General features: G+C 38.4%; 1 long non-coding RNA gene across 3 annotated transcripts in view; it reads right to left on the reverse strand.

Moving 5' to 3' along the window:
• The window catches only part of LOC311520544, a 95,244-nt gene that overhangs the window by 7,132 nt on the left and 69,451 nt on the right, over positions 1-18,661 (reverse strand). The window contains exon 9 of one of the 3 annotated variants that reach the window (XR_014711629.1): positions 4,099-4,340. The exons of 1 other annotated variant lie outside the window; for it this stretch is intronic. This is a non-coding gene — a long non-coding RNA (uncharacterized lncRNA). Of the gene's footprint in view, positions 1-4,098; positions 4,341-15,290; positions 16,462-18,661 lie in introns of those variants that run through there. One more of the 3 variants, XR_014711630.1, reaches the window with a different exon arrangement.

Consider the following 18,661-nt stretch of genomic DNA (forward strand, 5'->3'; position numbering starts at 1 on the left):
TTCAGTGGCTTCACACTGAATCTCTCAATTATTCTTCGTAACTACTTTCTCAAAGCATGTGCACCATGACATTGATATCACAATTCAAATCTAAATTCAAACCTGACTGCAGGGCTGTGAGGTATGTACTTGCGTATATTCTGCCTTGTGCTATCACTGAAGATCAGAGAGACAAAAGGAAGAGTATCATCCCCGGAGCTATAGGCAGCTGTTTGCCAAAGATTTGAACTGTGGGGACAAACCCCTGTAGTCTAACATGAAAAACTGAGAGTGACCCACACATTTCGCCCATTAGCGTCTAGCTCACCTGCTTCCCTCACACTGATCCAGTGAGCGGCAACACTCTCAACAAGCATTGCTTTGGTTTGGTCCAGTCGTGTGTCATGATCTGCACAAAGAAAAGCCAGCCAATTTGGACAAAGCATTGGGAGAGGCTGGATTTTTATTTTTATTATTATAAAAAGTTCCTGCTAACTGCACTTGATAAAAGGGGCTGTGCTAGGAGTTTTGCAGCTGGTAGGCAGACAGCAAAGGGAGAAAAGTTCAGACGTATGCATTAACTAATGGGTCCAAAAAAGGGGAACAGAGTGGGAAATCCGCAGATGGTAAAAGGAGGAAGTTTTAACGGGGTCATCTTTCGTTACAAATTACCATTGTGTTAATATATACTGTTCATTGTTGTGATCTTAACGTGTTTTGCATTCTGTTATTATGTATTTGTTGTTTTAAAATATGGACAGAAGGCAAAAATTTGGCACATGTGCTTAACTTTACACAGGTGAGTAGTTCTAATGAGGCCAGCACCCCCACACCAGCAGACCCAAAACATAGCACTTGCAAGGGGAATGCGCCTCTCGCTCTGCCTGGGAAGCCCTCCCATTGCTCTTCTAGCCTCCTCCCTATATATTTGTCCAACTTTTTTAAACTCCAGAATGGGCAGGAGGCCAAGACTTTCTGTTGTATATAGGAACAATCCCTATTTACACCAATAAATCCCAGAATTTTGAAACTATGTCAGATTGGGCCTCTAGGAGGAATTCCTATACAGAGGGAGATGAGAATAATTTTACTTCTGAGTGGCATGTTTTGTGCCAATCACAGGATCTGTGCTCCTAAGGACTAGGAATGGCTGGGCCTGCAGCTTACAGTAAGTGGGGGTGGGGAGCTGGGAACAAAAGACCATACCATCCTTTCTACAGCCATGCCCAGATAACTAGGAGACTACATATAGTAGCTTAAAACCAGCTCAGGTAGGTTCCCTTCTGTTCCCCCTGTGTGGCTTAGATTTAGTGCAGTGTCAGATGAGAGAGGTTAAGGGGGGGCTCACATAAACACACAGTTCATCACTATCTGCATAATCTGAGCCTTTGTTTTAAACAAATTAATTTTCTAGGATTGATGTTTGTAAATAAACCTGCCAAAGGTGAACCCAGCGCTAAGTGATGCTCTGGAGTCTGTCGCAGGTGGAGAGGGGCGTGGTAATGAGCAGGAATGAATCCTGATGAGGTCAGACTAGATGATCATAATGGTCCCTTCTGGCCTAAATATCTATGAATCTATGAAATATAAATGCATGAAAAGGGCAAGTTTTTTCACTTTATTAAATCAGATATTTACAGTATTTGCTGAAAGCAAGAAATGCTGAATTATATTTAGATAATCATTCCCTAAATAATGTGTGTTTTCACAGCAGTCACAAAGTCTGGAATTTATGTGCTAATTACAGACCCCAAATCATCTCTGCACAGATTTGCAATTAAAACTGAAATATTTTCATATACAATGTGATCCCTGTATTCATAGCAACAGCTATGAGACTTGCTGGGTAGTATTTACTCAGTAAAGTTGAATATCTTATGTTTGAAAACCATTGTTTCACTTTTGCTGTCCTCGTGTTTTGATATTTTTAAAGCTGAAAGAGTTTAAAGTTTAGTGCTGAGCTGTTGGCGGGAGAAGATTTCGATGAATATTCTTCTGTAGTAATTCATAGACTATAGGAATTCAAAGGAACAAATGGCAATTCAAAGACATTGAGAATACTATAATTTTTGTGTGCACTTGTCTTCTCAGTATATACTGTAAAAAACACATACTTTTACAGTCATGTCCTGACAGCAAAGTACAGCAAGAATGCAAATTTAGGGAGAATGTTGAATAATGCAGTAGCTTGTTATGTGAGTAGATCTGATTGGTCCCCACTAAGATGTTGCCCATAAAAATGATTTCCCATGATAGCATTGGTCGAGGGGTAGGAGGTATATAATGTCCATAAAATGGGAGAACAAGGCTTACTTGAACTAATAATATCACGGCTGCACAGAATGATTGATGATCTTTAAAAAGGCCTAGATTGGTTTCATCTTTCTTCAGATTTTATCATTGACTTGTTCTTAGTCATGTGCAATCACTAAGGCCAAGAGAGGTAACAAGTGTTTGATGTATGATACTTGAGCCACTTTTGTCAGAACTGCATTTATTTTAAGCTGCACTCATTTTTGATACTCCTAACATGTATATGTTCTCTATGTTTATTTTTCTTCCAGATGATGGGATGGGTCAAGAGGTAAGCCAAGCTCTCACAATACTAATGTTGCCAAAAACTGTAGTAAAAAGAAAACAGATCCTCCTCCTTGCAGTGGGACCATTTCCATTACAGATTAAATGTACTCAGAAGTGTGTAGGGCTAGCATCTTCCTGAGAGAACTTCAAATTCTTTATTCTTTGCCGTATGTGCACACCTTTCAGAAAGTTACTTATAGCTCCTAGAACATATTAACTGTTTCAAGTCACTCCATCCTTCACAATCTGCAGAGAACCACAAACACTCCTTTTATGTCAACAGAAATTAAAGTGGGGGAAAAATATATTTGATTAACCAAATGGGGGGAAGGGTCTTTCTAACTTGTTTCTGAATGCTTTCTTGTCGTCTACAGCTCAAACCAGATACCTGAATGAGTTGCTGGAAACATCCTTATCAGTAAAGTATACATAAAGGATTGTATATGTGTGAGCCACAAAATGTTTGGCAGAGGCCTAGAGGAAGGAAGGAAGGAAGGAAGGACAGAGAAAGAAAAGGATGATCGAATAGCTTTGTGTTATAGCCCTATTCATTTTGGGAACTTTCTGTCATCCCTGTTTGTTCTGTTCAGAAGAATAATAGACTAACCAGTAGAATGTCAAATTTCTATGACTTGATTTCATTTAATGTATCTCATATACTGATATACATACATGTACAAATTATGTTACTGTATGTATACTTACATGCATATGTTATATAAGCTTATAGGTTCTCTCGCTCATGATGATTTTATCTCATGTAGAGTTTAGTGGTCTTCTGTTTTGGCAGTTTAAACACTGTCTCAACATAGTTCACAAAATCAAGAGCAGTTTTTGGCAATTAATTTCTGCAGTCAATAGTATCCTCAAACTGGGCAACTCCCCTTGGAACTGGGAGCCACAACAGAAAATACTGTGTGAGTGAAAGAGCAAGACAATTCATTAGACAATTCTGCAGCAGCTCAAAGTGGCGGGGGATGTCAGCCCCTGCTCCTGTGCTTCAATACTAATGAGAGTCATTGCATATTCATAACCCTAAATACAGTCGGCTTTTTATAAAAACTTTTGTCACCGAGGCTTCACGGCAAGTGCAAAGCGTTGCACTCTTCATGTCATGGCACTTCCACCAAGTGAGTGCAAGAGCAAGATTGATTGTTTTGCAACGCATCTTGACAGGGAACTAAGAGATACTGCCCCAAGAGTCCTGAAACTAAGCTTAGTTTGATTACAAGGCTCCAAGTAATCAAAGAAACAAAAAGGAAAAAAGTGTTGTTGGGTTTGTTTTGGTTTGATTTGTTTTTTTTTTTTTTTTAAAGATAAAGGAATGTTCCAAAGATATAGCTTTCTTTATTGAGTATTCAGAGTAATTATCCATTAGGAGTTTAAAAGAGTTCATATCAATTTTTATCATGGAGGAAGAATAATAATAGACTCTAGCTAACTTGTTCCCATGTTGTAGGAACACTGCTGCATGTCTTAATAGATATGAATCTCTAAAACTGTATGAAGTTTCACGTCAATATCAATAGCAAAGATTAGTGAATTCAACTTGTCAGATATTAAAATCAGTTCTGCCAAGTGTTCTGCTACCCAGAATTCTCTTCTTGCAGGTTTCTTTTCATTTTCTTGGCAGTTTCCTCTTCTTTCCATAATTATTACTATTTTTCTTATTCATTTTGAGAAACAACCCATCTACTGTGCTCACAGTCAAATCCTGAGGGTCCACAGCACTCCAAACCTTTGACCTCTCAGTACCTGTCTGCTGGGGCAGCTTAGCATCCCTGGAGTCAAAAAAGGGAAACATATGTTTCAGCACCCACTTCGAAAAAGCCTTGAGCATTTTCTCACTCATAATGATATCTTCAGCTGGAATGCCAGCACATTTCCACATCTTTTTGACAGGCAAGCTGACTATAAAATATACATAAAATTAAATAAAACAGGACATTAAAACAAAGGTTTCAAAATCTGATTACATGCAGGGTTGGGGGGTTTTAAACAATTTCCAAATGTAGGCACTCACACAAAATATCTTCCGGGCCCCAGATAAATCATGGAATATTAGTGCTGAGGAGGTTTCTCACTAAATTGTTAAATATTTTAGTCATATGTATACAGACTTTGAAAATAGAGGAATCTTGTGGTTATGATTGATTGAGGTAACTGATTATCCACAGATATTTTAAGTGTTGAGACATTAAATTGTCAGCCATATCAGTTTGATTGCAGTAAAACATGAAAACATTGACTTTTGTCTAGTTAGAGAAATTTATTTTTCCCAGAATGACAATCCTTTAAGTAGAAACCAGGCAGCCTGCCAGCTTTCCATGTCATACATTGAAGTTTGCAAATGCAACCCATATTTTCAAATGTTTTTCAAGGTTCAATTAATGGTGCATAGGTCTTTTGCAAATAATCTTGTAATAAACAGATTTCCAAACACTGCTTCAATCTTACTTAAGCTTTGTGTAGAATAGTATTTATTCATTATCAATAAATGAACAGCATATATAGCGGTTTGCATTCAAGGCATATAGGTAGTCAGAGCTCTTCACTTATGTAAAACATTTCTCTGAAAGAAACAGTAACCCTCTTTGGACTGCAGCTATATGAACAAGTTTGATTAATATGTTTTACAAGTCTGAAGTAAATGCTCATCATAACTGTCAGCAAGCTGACAGCTTTCAAAAAGAGCCTTTGTTCCCAGAATGAGTAATTTGTATGATCTTCTTTAAGATACCACATTCAGAACCTTAGAGGGGGAAGGTATTACATTCAAGTGAATTCCACTCAGAATGTGATTGCTGTTAAATCAGCTTTGTATTCTGGATCCTTGGTATATACACACTATTTGACAGAACAGCAAAAGGTTGGGGCTTTTTTTATATGTTGTTGTTGCTTGTCAGTACACATATGCATTTCATTACACAGGTGTATTCATGGAGTTTTGTACTTCATTAGGAGAATCACAAATATTTGATGCCACATATACGATTTTTTTAAATAAAATCCAGGTACTGGGACATTACACTAAGATCGTAATAATGATGTTTTCGGTGACTGAGATCAGCTACTGAACAAGCTGGAAAGCGAGGAGGAAACAGAAAGATGGATGGCTAAGTTAAATCTTGTGGAACACAGGCAATCATCTATTAAATGTTTTCTCAAATGTTATATATAGTGACTAGTGTAGGAACATTAGTGTAGGAGTTACCACAGTGGAGGAGACCATTGGACTGTCTAGTCTGATATTCTGCCTCCAGAGATAGCCACTGAGGTCCTTGTGAAGGTGGAAAATGAGATAATCCACTGTTGACCAGTTGTGATTGTACAATGCTGTGGAAAATATTTCATTCCTTACCCCGCCCTGCAGGCAAATATATGACAGCCTACCCTGAAGCTAATTAATGTGCCCAACTCTGCTGTTAGTTATATGGATGTAAATGTGAAACACTATTTAGTTAAAAAGTTACTCCGGATTTATATCAATGCATGTGAGAGTAGTTACAGTTACAAAAGCTGCAGCCGTGCTGCCCTTTTACAGCATAAAGTGTCCATTTGTCCTACATTATGGGATTGAGCAAAATGTGCCCTTCATATTTTTAAAGCCCCACTGAAGTATGCCCCAAATATTTTTTCTTTTATAGAGTAAGAGCTTGATCTAAAGTCTGAAGTCTACGAGAGTGTATCCACTAACATCAATAGCTTTGAATCAGGCCCTAGCTGCTTGTTTTTGCAGTGTGACGTCATAAGTAAGACCTGCCATATTTCTTACCATTTCAATTGCTCTTTTCAATCTCTGCCATGTCTCTTTTAAGGTGAGGTATCCAAAACTGGTTGCACTCTTACCACTGATGACATGCCACTGTTTGACATAACATCATGATAATATTTTCTGTCTTATTTTCCTGTTTAGTGGATCCAAGTATCCAGTCTGTTGTTCTGAGGTTGGGAGGGGTGTTTGGTTTTGGTTTTTGTTGTTTGTTTAAATCTGCTGTTGTGCACAAGGCAGACATTTTCAACAAGGTACCCATGATGTCTCCTAAGTCTTTATCATCAAACGTTCTTCCAACTCATGACCCCATCAATGTACACAAGAAATTTAGACTTGTTTAAATCCACCTGGAGTTTCCTATAATCTGTGTTCACAGACCTGCAAGCTGTTCTGCACCAGGGGACCTTGCATGAAGTCCCATTGACTTCAAGGTATAGGAGACCATCCATGCAAAGCAGATTGCAAGATCAGAGCCTATATTTATAAGCAGCTTAAACCAACTTAGGCCTTGTCTACACTGCCACTTTACAGGGCTTTCTCGCTCAGAGGTGTGAAAAAACACAGGTTTCAGCGCTGTAAAGTGGCAGTGTAGACAGTGCACCAGCGCTGTGAGCTACTCCCCTCGTGGAGGTGGGTTTTTTACAGTGCTGTGAGAGCTCTCTCCCAGCGCTGCTGCTGCAAATACACAAGTCACGTTAAAGCGCTGCTGCGGCTTACTAGTGAAGACATCCGTATCGTTAGCTGACTTCATCAATTCACTATCAGCTTCCTCCTTCAAACCTTAATACTGATAAGGATATTAAAATTGGGAGGCATTGTCAATACAGAGGAGGAATATTATACAGAAAGATCTGGAGAACCTTGAAGACTAGAGTGATAAAAATGGGGTTAAATTCAGTAGTACATAATGCAAGTCATAAATATAAAGGGAAGGGTAAACCCCTTTAAAATCCCTCCTGGCCAGAGGAAAAATCCTCTCACCTGTAAAGGGTTAAGAAGCTAAAGGTAACCTCGCTGGCACCTGACCAAAATGACCAATGAGGAGACAAGATACTTTCAAAAGCTGGGAGGAGGGAGAAAAAACAAAGGGTCTGTGTCTGTCGGTATGCTGCTTTTGCCAGGGATAGACCAGGAATGGAGTCTTAGAACTTTTAGTAAGTAATCTAGCGAGGTATGTGTTAGATTATGATTTCTTTAAATGGCTGAGAAAAGAACTGTGCTGAATAGAATGACTATCCCTGTCTGTGTGTCTTTTTTGTAACTTAAGGTTTTGCCTAGAGTATTCTCTATGTTTTGAATCTAATTACCCTGTAAGGTATCTACCATCCTGATTTTACAGAGGTGATTCCTTTACTTCTATTAAAAGTCTTCTTGTAAGAAAACTGAATGCTTTTTCATTGTTCTAAGATCCAAGGGTTTGGGTCTGTGGTCACCTATGCAAATTGGTGAGGATTTTTACCAAATCTTCCCCAGGCAGTGGGGTGCAAAGGTTGAGAGGATTTTGGGGGGAAAGACGTGTCCAAACTACGTTTCCCAGTAAACCCAGTTAAAGTTTGGTGGTGGCAGTGGAAATTCCAAGGTCAAAGGGTAAAATTAATTTGTACCTTGGGGAAGTTGTAACCTAAGCTGGTAAAAGTAAGCTTAGGAGGTTTTCATGCAGGTCCCCACATCTGTACCCTAGAGTTCAGAGTGGGGGAGGAACCTTGACACAAGGTCATGAACTTAGGGTCTAATAATAAAAAATTCTGCTTCAAGCTGAGGGAACCTCATCACTTGGAATCAACTGAGGAGAAGAGAGATCTAGGTGTGTGGCTCAATCACAGGAAGTCTATGAGGCACCAGTGTGATGCGGCTATGAAAAAGGAAAATGCGATCCTAGGACACATCAGGTGAGGTATTTCCAATAGAGAGAGAGATGTATTAATACCATTGTACAAGGCACTGGTACAACCTCATTTGGCATACTGTGTGCAATTCTGTTCACCCATGTTCAAGAAAGATGAATTCAAACTGGAATAAGTGCAGAGAGGAGCTACTAGCATGATGAAGTGAATGGAGGGCCTATTTTATGAGAGGAAACTGGAAGAGCTTGCCTTGTTTATTCTAACAAAAAGAAGGCTGAGCAGGGTTAGGATTGCTCTCTACAAGTACATCAAGGAGGTAAATACCAGGGAGGGTAAAGAGCTATTTAAGCTAAAGGACAATGTTGGCACAAGAACAAATGGGTACAAACTGACCATGAACAAATTCAGGATGGAAATTAGAAGGTTTCTAACCATCAGAGGTGTGTAGTTCTGGAACAACCTCCCAATAGCAGTTGTGGGGGACAAACAACTTAATTTGTTTTAAGATAGAGCTGGACAAATTTATGAGTGCAACTGTATGATGAGGATGCTTGCAATGGTAGGAGGCAGGGCTCAGCAATCCTGAGGCTTACTTTCAGTTTGTCTCATGCTTCAGGGTTTCAGCCAGCCACCTGCAGGGATCAGGAAGGGATTTTTTTTCTCCCCAACGTCTTCAGATGTGGGGTTTTTTTTATTTCCTTCCTCTGAAGCATCAGGGATGGCCACAGCTGGCAATGGGACACTGGGGCCTGTGGGCCAGGGCTCTGAGTTGGCACCGAGCTGTCAAGGTTCTTTCCCCACTCTGAACTCTAGGGTACAGATGTGGGGACCTGCATAAAAACTCCCTAAGCTTATTTTTACCAGCTTAGGTTAAAACTTCCCCAAGGTACAAACTATTTTACCTTTTGCCCTTGTACTTTATTGCTGCCACCACCAAGCGTCTAACAAATATATAACAGGGAAAGAGCCCACTTGGAAATGTCTTTCCCCCCAAAATCCTCCCCAAACCCTACACCCCCTTTCCTGGGGAAGGCTTGATAAAAATCCTCACCAATTTGCATAGGTGAACACAGACCCAAACCCTTGGATCTTAAGAACAATGAAAAAGCAATCAGGTTCTTAAAAGAAGAATTTTAATTGAAGAAAAAGTAAAAGAATCACCTCTGTAAAATCAGGATGGTAAATACTTTACAGGGTAATCAGATTCAAAACACAGAGAATCCCTCTAGGCAAAACCTTAACACAAAAACAGGAATCTACATTCCATTCAGCACAGCTTATTTTATCAGCCATTTAAACAAAACAGAATCTAACTCATATCTAACTAGATTACTTACTAAGTTCTAAGACTCCATTCCTTTTCTGTTCCCGGCAAAAGCATCACACAGACAGAGAGAACCTTTGTTTCTCCCCCCCCCTCCAGCTTTGAAAATATCTTGTCTCCTCATTGGTCATTTTGGTCAGGTGCCAGCGAGGTTATCTTTAGCTTCTTAACCCTTTACAGGTGAAAGGGTTTTTTCCTCTGGCCAGGAGGGATTTAAAGGTGGTTAGCCTTCCCTTTATATTTATGACACGAGCATTCTGTCTCTCAGATGCTTGGCTGGCTGGCTCTTGCTCACATCCTCAGGGTCTAATTGATATGTGTGGTTGGGAAGGTGTTTTTCCCCAGGTCATATTGGCAGTGACCTTTGGGGTTTTTCACCTTCCCCTACAGTGTGTGGGTGTGGGTCACTTACCAGAAGTATCTGGGTATATCTCACTTAATCATGTCCCTGTCATAGCAGGGGCCTCAAGCACTGGTCCACCTTGGTCTCTCCTGTTCTCTGCTTGTGGGACATAATAGTCTAGTGTCCTGTTGGCTGTAACACTTTTCTTTAATTTTGGTGGTTGGATTTATTGTGTGGGTGCTGGGTGGTTTTGGTGTCCTGTGATATGTTGGAGATGAGACTAGATGATCTGGTGGTCCCTTCAGGCCTTAGAATCTATGACTCTATTAAATAACACTGTTGATCACTGTATATACACCCTCTATTAACTTCCACTCGCTCTGAGGAGAAACGATTCACTACAAATCTTTGTCTCCTGTCACTTAACCAATTTTAATCCAAGATAAGATTCTGCCCCTTTCTTCTTGGATATTTATTTTCCTTAATGTTCTCGTATGATGGTCCTTATCAAGATTTCTGAAAAATCCAAATAATTTATGTCCACTGGGTCACCTTTGTCTGCTATATTATTAACCATCTCAAAGAATTCTAACAAGATACAGAAGCACAAGTTTTCCTTGCAGAAGTTATGCTACTTTGACCCTATCAGGTTATACTTCTCCAAGTACTGTATTATTCTCTTCTTAATTACACTCTCAGCAGTTTGCCCAGGATCAAGGTGAATCTGGAATCTCACTTAGGTCCTTTTTATTAAAAAAAAATTGTTACCTTATGGTAACTCATCAGGAAGAAGGTAGGGGTTTTGTGGGGGTGTGCAGGGTAGGAATACATTGCATCTTCTCACCAATATCTCCACTACTTCATACTTCATTTTCTTCATAACTCTTGGATGAAATAGTCCAATCCTGGTTATTTACTATAACTGAGTTTCTCAGATTAGCTTTCTCCTGACATGCCAGTCTGTTAAGGCCACATTCTTATTTCCTGTGAAAAGTGACCTTTGAATAGAAGTTAGAGGAAGTTCAGACAAGAGGTAGAAAAATGATTTAGAGACTGAAGAGATGGAAACTAGGAAAGACTAAATTATAAGTATGTATAAGGTGGCTGACAACTAAGAAGATACATGATAAAAATCTACAAACATCTGAAGGGTTTAACACTACATAGAGGTTTAACACTACAAATTAATTGGAGTCATTGCCATTAAAATATCAACCCTGAGATATCTATACTAACAACAGAACATAAGATATTGATGTATAACTGCTAGAGAATGTTGACTTTTAATGACAACCATTGTAGGATAGTAAAAGGTGGTAATAGAATGAAATTAAGAAAGAGAAAGTAGAAGCTGAATGTTTAGAAATATTTCTTGACAATATAATTTATTGGACAGTGGAATAGTCTCCCCAATTTATTGGTGGAATCCCCATCAGTTTAAGATGTTTAAATCTATACTGGACAAAACTCCAGTAAATAAATGGAACAATCCACGATTGACAGGGAGATAAACTGTGACCTAATAAGTCTTTTTAATTTCTAATCTCTATGATTCTATGAATTTCCCTTCCATTCTCTAGAATAAAGACTAATGGGAAATAAATGACTATATAAATTCTCTGTTAATTCATCCTCCTCCTTAATTACTCCCTGACCCTCAGGCATTCTAGAGGGCTTGCAGTTCACGTTTGCAGTCTTCGTGCTTCTGATCTATTTAATATTATCATTTTTCAAGAAATCTCTAGCTATTTTTAATTCCTATAGCTTGTTTGCCCTTTTTATTCTTAACTTGCATCTCAACTCATCTCAACTTGCCTTTCATTATGTGCATTCCAATCCATATATGTTGTCCTAGCCAGATTTCTATTCAGTAAAATGTTTTGAGCCCAAAGAAACTATCAAACTCCATTGAACCAGGACAGTATGACTCTCCTCATCTGCACCTTTTTTTCTTTTTGATCACATGAACATATATCCCTCAATATAATGGGTTTTATTCATGACTCAGCTGGGTATGAAGGGGGTTCACCAGTAGGATGATTCATCCCTGGAAGAGGATGGTTTTAAACTCTGCCAGGTGTTCCATAAGAATCCCATCAGCTAAAGCTGCTTGACAAATGCACTGAATCAGCTAATCTTATGGCTACACAGGTTTGAATGCCCCTGTCAGTGCTCCCCATTATCTGGCCTACAGCAAGTGGCTTCTATCATTGCAGTTTCCCTCTCTCCTTCCAAGTGAACTTTATATTGCCAGGGACCTAAAACCCAGCTTCTCCCAGCAGAACGCAGAGACTGAATCAACACAGGCTGCAAAGTGGCCCAACAACTGAGGGATGCTGATGGCTGGAACTGGGGAAGAGGATCTGACTGGTGCCAGGGCATTTATCTGTTCCAAATTCCTGTGCCATAGGGAAAGTCAGAATTGCCAGGTAGGTAATTTTCCCTTCTTAAATGGCCACCTGGCTGTTTCTATGGTGTCCAACATTTGTACTTGCCCTTCTTTGTGCTAGTGCCCATTCTCCTCATAATTATGAAAGGTTCCTTTCTAAAGTATCACTGAATTCCCCCACCCCGGTAATTCTGTTGTGGCAGCTAACTTAATTTTGTAGTGCACTGTAACCCAGAGAAGCACTTACTTTCATCTCCTAAAATATACCATGGTCTACTGACTTAAGAAGGTATTTCTAGAGCTACCATTTCCACAATGTTGAATTCAAGAGTCACCTCCGCTTTTGTAGGCTCAAAAACAAGGTGCCAGCAAATCAGAAGTAAGGAATGTGTTTGCCTAGTTGTCTCTGCAACTGTATAAACTCCTTAAACTATTTACCGCTATTCACTCACCCTGCCTTACTAATCCTCACTGGCTTCCCAGTACTATGAGTCATGATGATGGCCTCACCATTTACTCACAAAAACCTCAGCAGAAAATCCCAGAAAGCAATCGGAACCCATGCAGTCACTCACAGGCTCTGATTTTAGACCAATGTTCTCAGAGTCAATCACTCCTCTTGCTACATACTCCTTCAATATACTTTTCAATTTGATCTATCTTGCATGTAGTAGGGTTATAGGTGACCTGATGGGATATCTGGCACATTTTTCAGGCATTGTTTATGTTAACATTCGTTAGGTTATCTGGAACATGCTACAACAAAGTTTCTGGCTACATTTTGCACTGTGTCAAGTACATAGCTAGCACTGAGGACTCATTTGTCATGTTATAAATGAGGGAAATTTCAGGTGCCTCCTTAATTTCAATGTTGCTTGAATAAATTAAAATAGTTTTATTTCAGCTTTATTTAAATAACTATTTCCAATTGCCCAAAGGAAGACATAGTGACAAGTGTTATGCTTGATTTAGCCTTTGTGTTTCTCTTTTACTTCACTTAAAAACTGAACAGTTGGATGAAAGATGCATCTAAGTGACATGAAGTGACTAAAAACAATTCCATTATATAACTGTTGTAATAATACCAAGTAGACTGACTGTAAGCCATTAGCTGTATTTCCTCAATTCTGCTCTATTCTGTTATTTTGTATATCTGGTGGTCTCTTTCACTGTTCATATAAGGGAATAACTGGTACTGACAACAATTTCCTCTATCTGAAGTAAAATAATAGTAACCAAATACTCCTGTGAAAAGTTTAATCACAACAGAGTGAGGTTCACAATGCCACCATCAGACCAAACCACATTTTGATCAATATTCTAAAAGACTTTTCCTACCAGTCTCTTGGTTCATAGTGACAAACCCTGGTAGTTAAAGGGGCATTGTCCTCAGTTTTCATGACACAAAAGGTAGTGTTCACACTATTGCTAAAAGTACTAATACCTACATCAATATTTGCATTTGTTAGTGTAGATGTAGCCTAAAAGGTTCACATTTTTTATGGAAACAAATGAGTTTTGCCCTTAATTGACTTAAAAGTTGTTTTTTTCCCCAAAGGAACATTCATTTACTAAAACTTCCAACTATTTTAGGGCAAGAAAGCCTAAAGTCAGTGGCTTCGGATATTTATTTTTAATTATTTGCAGCTAGAATGTGCAAGAGGGTTGTTACAAGGAGGAGGAATCAAAAAAAAATTCTTAACCTCTGAGGATAGGACAAGAAACAATGGGCTTAAAGTGCAGCAAGGGAGGTTTAGGTTGGACATTAAGAAAAACGTCCTAACTATCAGGGTGGTTAAACACTGGAATAAGTTGCCTAGGGAGGTTGTAGAATCTCCATTCTTGGAGATTTTTAAGAGGAGGTTAGACAAACACCCATCAGGGATGGTCTAGATAATACTTAGTCCTGCTATGAGTGCAGGGGACTGGACTAGATGACCTCTCGAGGTCCCTTCCAATCCTATGATTCACATGCTGATCATGGTAATAAGTGAAGTAGAGGGGCACCACTCCAACAGGAGGCTTGGGAGGCATTCTGAATGCCTCTTGGGTCTTCCTTGTTGCACAGGATTGGAGTAATTTGCAACAGTCCTTTATGGGCAGCTTCACTGGCTGGGGTGTGGGGAAGAGCAGCCATGGCTCCACCTACTCTGCCCACTATGCTGCTGTGGGGAGCATCTGGCCTACAGCAACTATACTCTCCAGGGCTGTGATTCAGGTAACCTTAATCTAGGCTGTGCAACATGCAGTGAATTCTTACTCCCTCCTAATACTTTGTGTGGCTATGTTAGCTCTTGGTACTATCTAGCCCTGTATGACAAAAATGATCCATGTTAATCTGGCACATTCTACTCAGAAGAAAACTAGAAATCCATTGTAGGCGATATCCTTTATTAAACTAAACTGAAAAAATATATAGTCATTTTCATACTGGAGAGTGGTTCTCAAAGGCTTTTTGTCTACTAATTTAGTGAGGGTCATGGGGGAGGGGGATGATTGTATTTTAATTTTGAAATGAAAATATCATCCTGTAACTTCAAAATGAAGAATTAATTATATTTTCTTTTTTGAATAAAAAAATGTAAACAAATGATCTAGTTCAATTATAAAATAGTTTCCTGTGTATCCCATATTCAGTGATTTTTATACTCCAAATTTCACAAGGATATTCACAACATTACTAAGAAAACAAAGCAGTCTAACTGACTAGACAAAAAAACTCTGTTCAAGTAATATTAGACTGACATAAACCCACAAAAAAGGAAGGTCAGAAAGCCAAGATGACATTCTGTCTTTAACTCATGTTGTTGTGTCTAGTTTTTGAATGTTTTTTGTAACTTTTTGAATGAGACTGTTCTAAAGTCTTGTACAAAGAAGAAGAAAAATCCTTCCCTTCTATAATTGTTTTATAAGATAGAGCATTCCAGAATTACAGAACTGTTTTTTTTTAAAATCATACATACAGCCCCAAAAAAATACAAAATAAACCTAAGGAGCAAGTATTCATAAATAAAAATTGCATTTGCTTATTTGGCAATCTCTCTTTAAACATTTATATTATTTTTTTTTCTAGTGCCTTTCCAGATTTCATAATCTGCTCCAGAAAATCAGACAGTTTCCATTCTCAGCACTCCTCCATGACATTTTCCTTCCACTAAAACATAAGGTCATATTTTCATAGGTTTTCCCTTTCGTTGCCATACATAGTACATTAGCATACCCAATCAGGTAGATAGGCCACACTTCAATTACCTGACTCACATGAGCAATTAGCTATTAGCAGGTATAACTGTGTTTTGAGTGCACGCTAATGGGGTATGTTCAAATTTAAACTAATGCAAAAAAGGCATTTGAAAAGGATATCCTATATTGATGTTATTGTTTTCCAGGTAGTTCTAAAAAATTGTTGACAGTTATCCAACAAAATGCTACTATATGTCATGCAAATAGAGAGCACTATTTTATAATCGTTCCTCAAGCAAAACTACTTCTGTGGGACTTTTTCTCTAAAAAGACTGCAGGATTGAGACCAGAGTTTTAATCTGTCCATTATTCATATAAAACCTATTCTGAAGAGTGTTGTGCTTATGGGTCTGAGGCATTTATATATCCTTTTATTTTATTTCATTTTATTTTTAGCAACTATGGGAACTACAGATGTAGCACTAGCCCAAATATTTAACTGTTATTCTCATGTCCTTTCTTTTGGATGCTAAAGATTTATGCTTTAACGTCTGCCTGAAAATCAGTCAAACCCAACCTCTTTAGTGGAAAGTTTAGCCTACTGCAGAAGCCTAAAACATAGGGGTATTTAAAAAAAAAAATCCAAGTCCTGTTCTGCAATAGCAAGTTACAGACTTGCAAATGAGCTCTTTGCCACACACACGCCACAATTCCCAAATCTCAACCCCATCAAAAGGAATATATTCAGTGCGCATTTCTTCCAATCTAGGGAGTTATTAATTTCCTTTGATGGCCGCACATGGAGGAATGGACAGTCACACGGTTTGGCAGCATTTGATTTACAAGCAAGAAAAATACATTCGTGTCGTCAGGTCGTCCCCTGTCTCTTTTGTTGTGTTGGAGAGGGACTCCCACGTCACTGGTTGGAAAATTCTTTGGCCATCCTTCTAATCAGTAAATTTTGGTGGGACGGGGACATGTATTAATTCCCGTGGGGATACTTTTCTTCATCTGACCTCTGGAATACATCTTCCTGTTTCATCTCTGGAATGCACCAAGGAGAGCATAATAACTGTGAACCAATATGCTTAGTCACCAAAAGGATACATAGGTTACTATGTACAGAATAGTGATCAAACGAGATGGCACCCAGGAAATATGGCACTCTCTGACTGGCAAGGAGATAAAACTATCCCTTCCAAATAGGAAGTCGCTTTCATGGGTGCAGAGCCCAGGAAAACCACAGAATCTCTACAGACTATCAGCCACAGAGTTTCAATCCATCGAATGTGTTTTTATCAATACAATTAAAATTTAAATACAAAATCCAAAAACAAATAGCTCCAGTTTCCTGAAGGGCCAGCCTGCTGCCCCATGCTCTGTCACAGGGCTTGATGTTGACTCAGCAAGTTAAACCTACAATACTGAATGTCCTGAAAGATAATCTTCACCAAGAAACAAGCAAGACATTTTCTGTTGAAGTCCTGCATCTTTGCAGTGTTTTGTCCTTGAATATCTATCACATCACATCTATCTGGCACCTTTCAAGACATGGCCGAAGATGTTTTGTTTTTTATCTTATTTTTGAGAAACTTTATGTAATATTGTTTGCACATTATATGTGGGCTTGGGAAGAGGTACTGTTGTGATCTTTTAACTTGGTTTTCCTGCTCTGGGTTTACTGACTATTTTGCTGGATGTTATAATTGACCTCATTTGGTTAATTATTGTAATTTTTTTCAGTTAAATATATGAAAGTGTCTCAAGTAAATACATTGTTGTAATTAATTATTATTAATTGTCATATAGTTAAAAATATTGTTTTATTTGGGGAATGCCATTTTTCTTAAAAAATTCAGAGATGATTCATCACACTTTGCTTTGTTTACAAACTGTACCTTAGCAAGTTAAGCAACAAGATGCAACAGAAATGCCATTATTTTAATCAGCTGAAGCCAAAAACTTTGTAACTAAACTGTAAATGCAGCTATTGCATCACAGCCACACACTATAGAACACCTTATAGCAATTACATGAGTTGTTCAATTGCAATAACAATATACATAATTAATCAGCAACAAACTTTAATAATATCAGATCAAATATTGAGGTTATTAACTCATTTTTTACTCAGTTCTCTCTCACGTAAACATCCACCACAGTAATTTTAAAGACTAAGTAAAGACTTTCAGATTTGGCCCAGTGCTAATAGATTTATTCTGAGCTTTTTTCTCTGCTGTTAGACACTATATGATGCCATCGCCAGTTAATTGGAACGTTTGCTTTAATTCCATTATTTTATAAGTGAAGTCTGAAGACATTTCCTAGGATGACAGATATTTTACTAGTTTAAGCTCATACGAGATATTAAATACAGCTTTACAATAAAGATTACCAGACAGAATGGTTTTAATTAATTTAGAACTAATCTGATGAAAAAATATATTTACTACTTTTTCAATAAGACAATGCATTTATGAGGAGGGAATAATTAACTCACTACATAAGGCTCAGTCCTAAGGTCCTTATTCAGGAAAAACTGCTGCTGAAAGATAGTTTTGCCTGAATAAGGAGTGAGTAAGGACTGCAGGATTTGACTCACAGAGACTAATCTGCCACTGAACAAAGTATAATGGAAGCAAACAAGGGCGTTCTTTCCTCCCAGCATGACAGTTATTTTTCTACATTATGATTTTCTACATTGAGTCAGCGCATCAAAGTTCTTCTGTTTATAGGACATCAGCACCACATTTGCTCAGCCCCTACCCATGTAAAAAGTAAGCCCTTGGTCACAACACTGAATGATTTATTTTAAAAATATACTCCAGAGACTGTGAATTAGACAGCTTGTAAAATAGTTACCATGGCCATAAAGAAGCATTCTTGCACCTGATTCAAAGAAATAGAACTTTGTGATTTTGACTCCTGAATTAACCCAATATGTATTATTCAAGCTGTATAAATTTAAATAAAAGCTAAAAAGTACCAATGAAGTTTCTCTGAGCTGAGAGGCATTGAATGTACAATGCAACTGTGACGCTGGCAGACCAGGTGCCTGCTCATGCCAAAGCCCCTAACCTCACTGACCATCAACAAATACGTAACTGGAAACTAATCCGTGTCACTTGTGTGTTGTTAAGATAGGTATTGGACTTATGTGGTTTCAGACTGGGGTACACGTACCCCTCGTCAGGGGGCATGCAAGTAAAAATCTTGTAATGGTGGACAATGCATCATATTATCC

Source organism: Lepidochelys olivacea, assembly GCF_965140295.1.
Source record: "Lepidochelys olivacea isolate rLepOli2 genome assembly, chromosome: 5".
NCBI lineage: Eukaryota > Metazoa > Chordata > Testudines > Cheloniidae > Lepidochelys > Lepidochelys olivacea.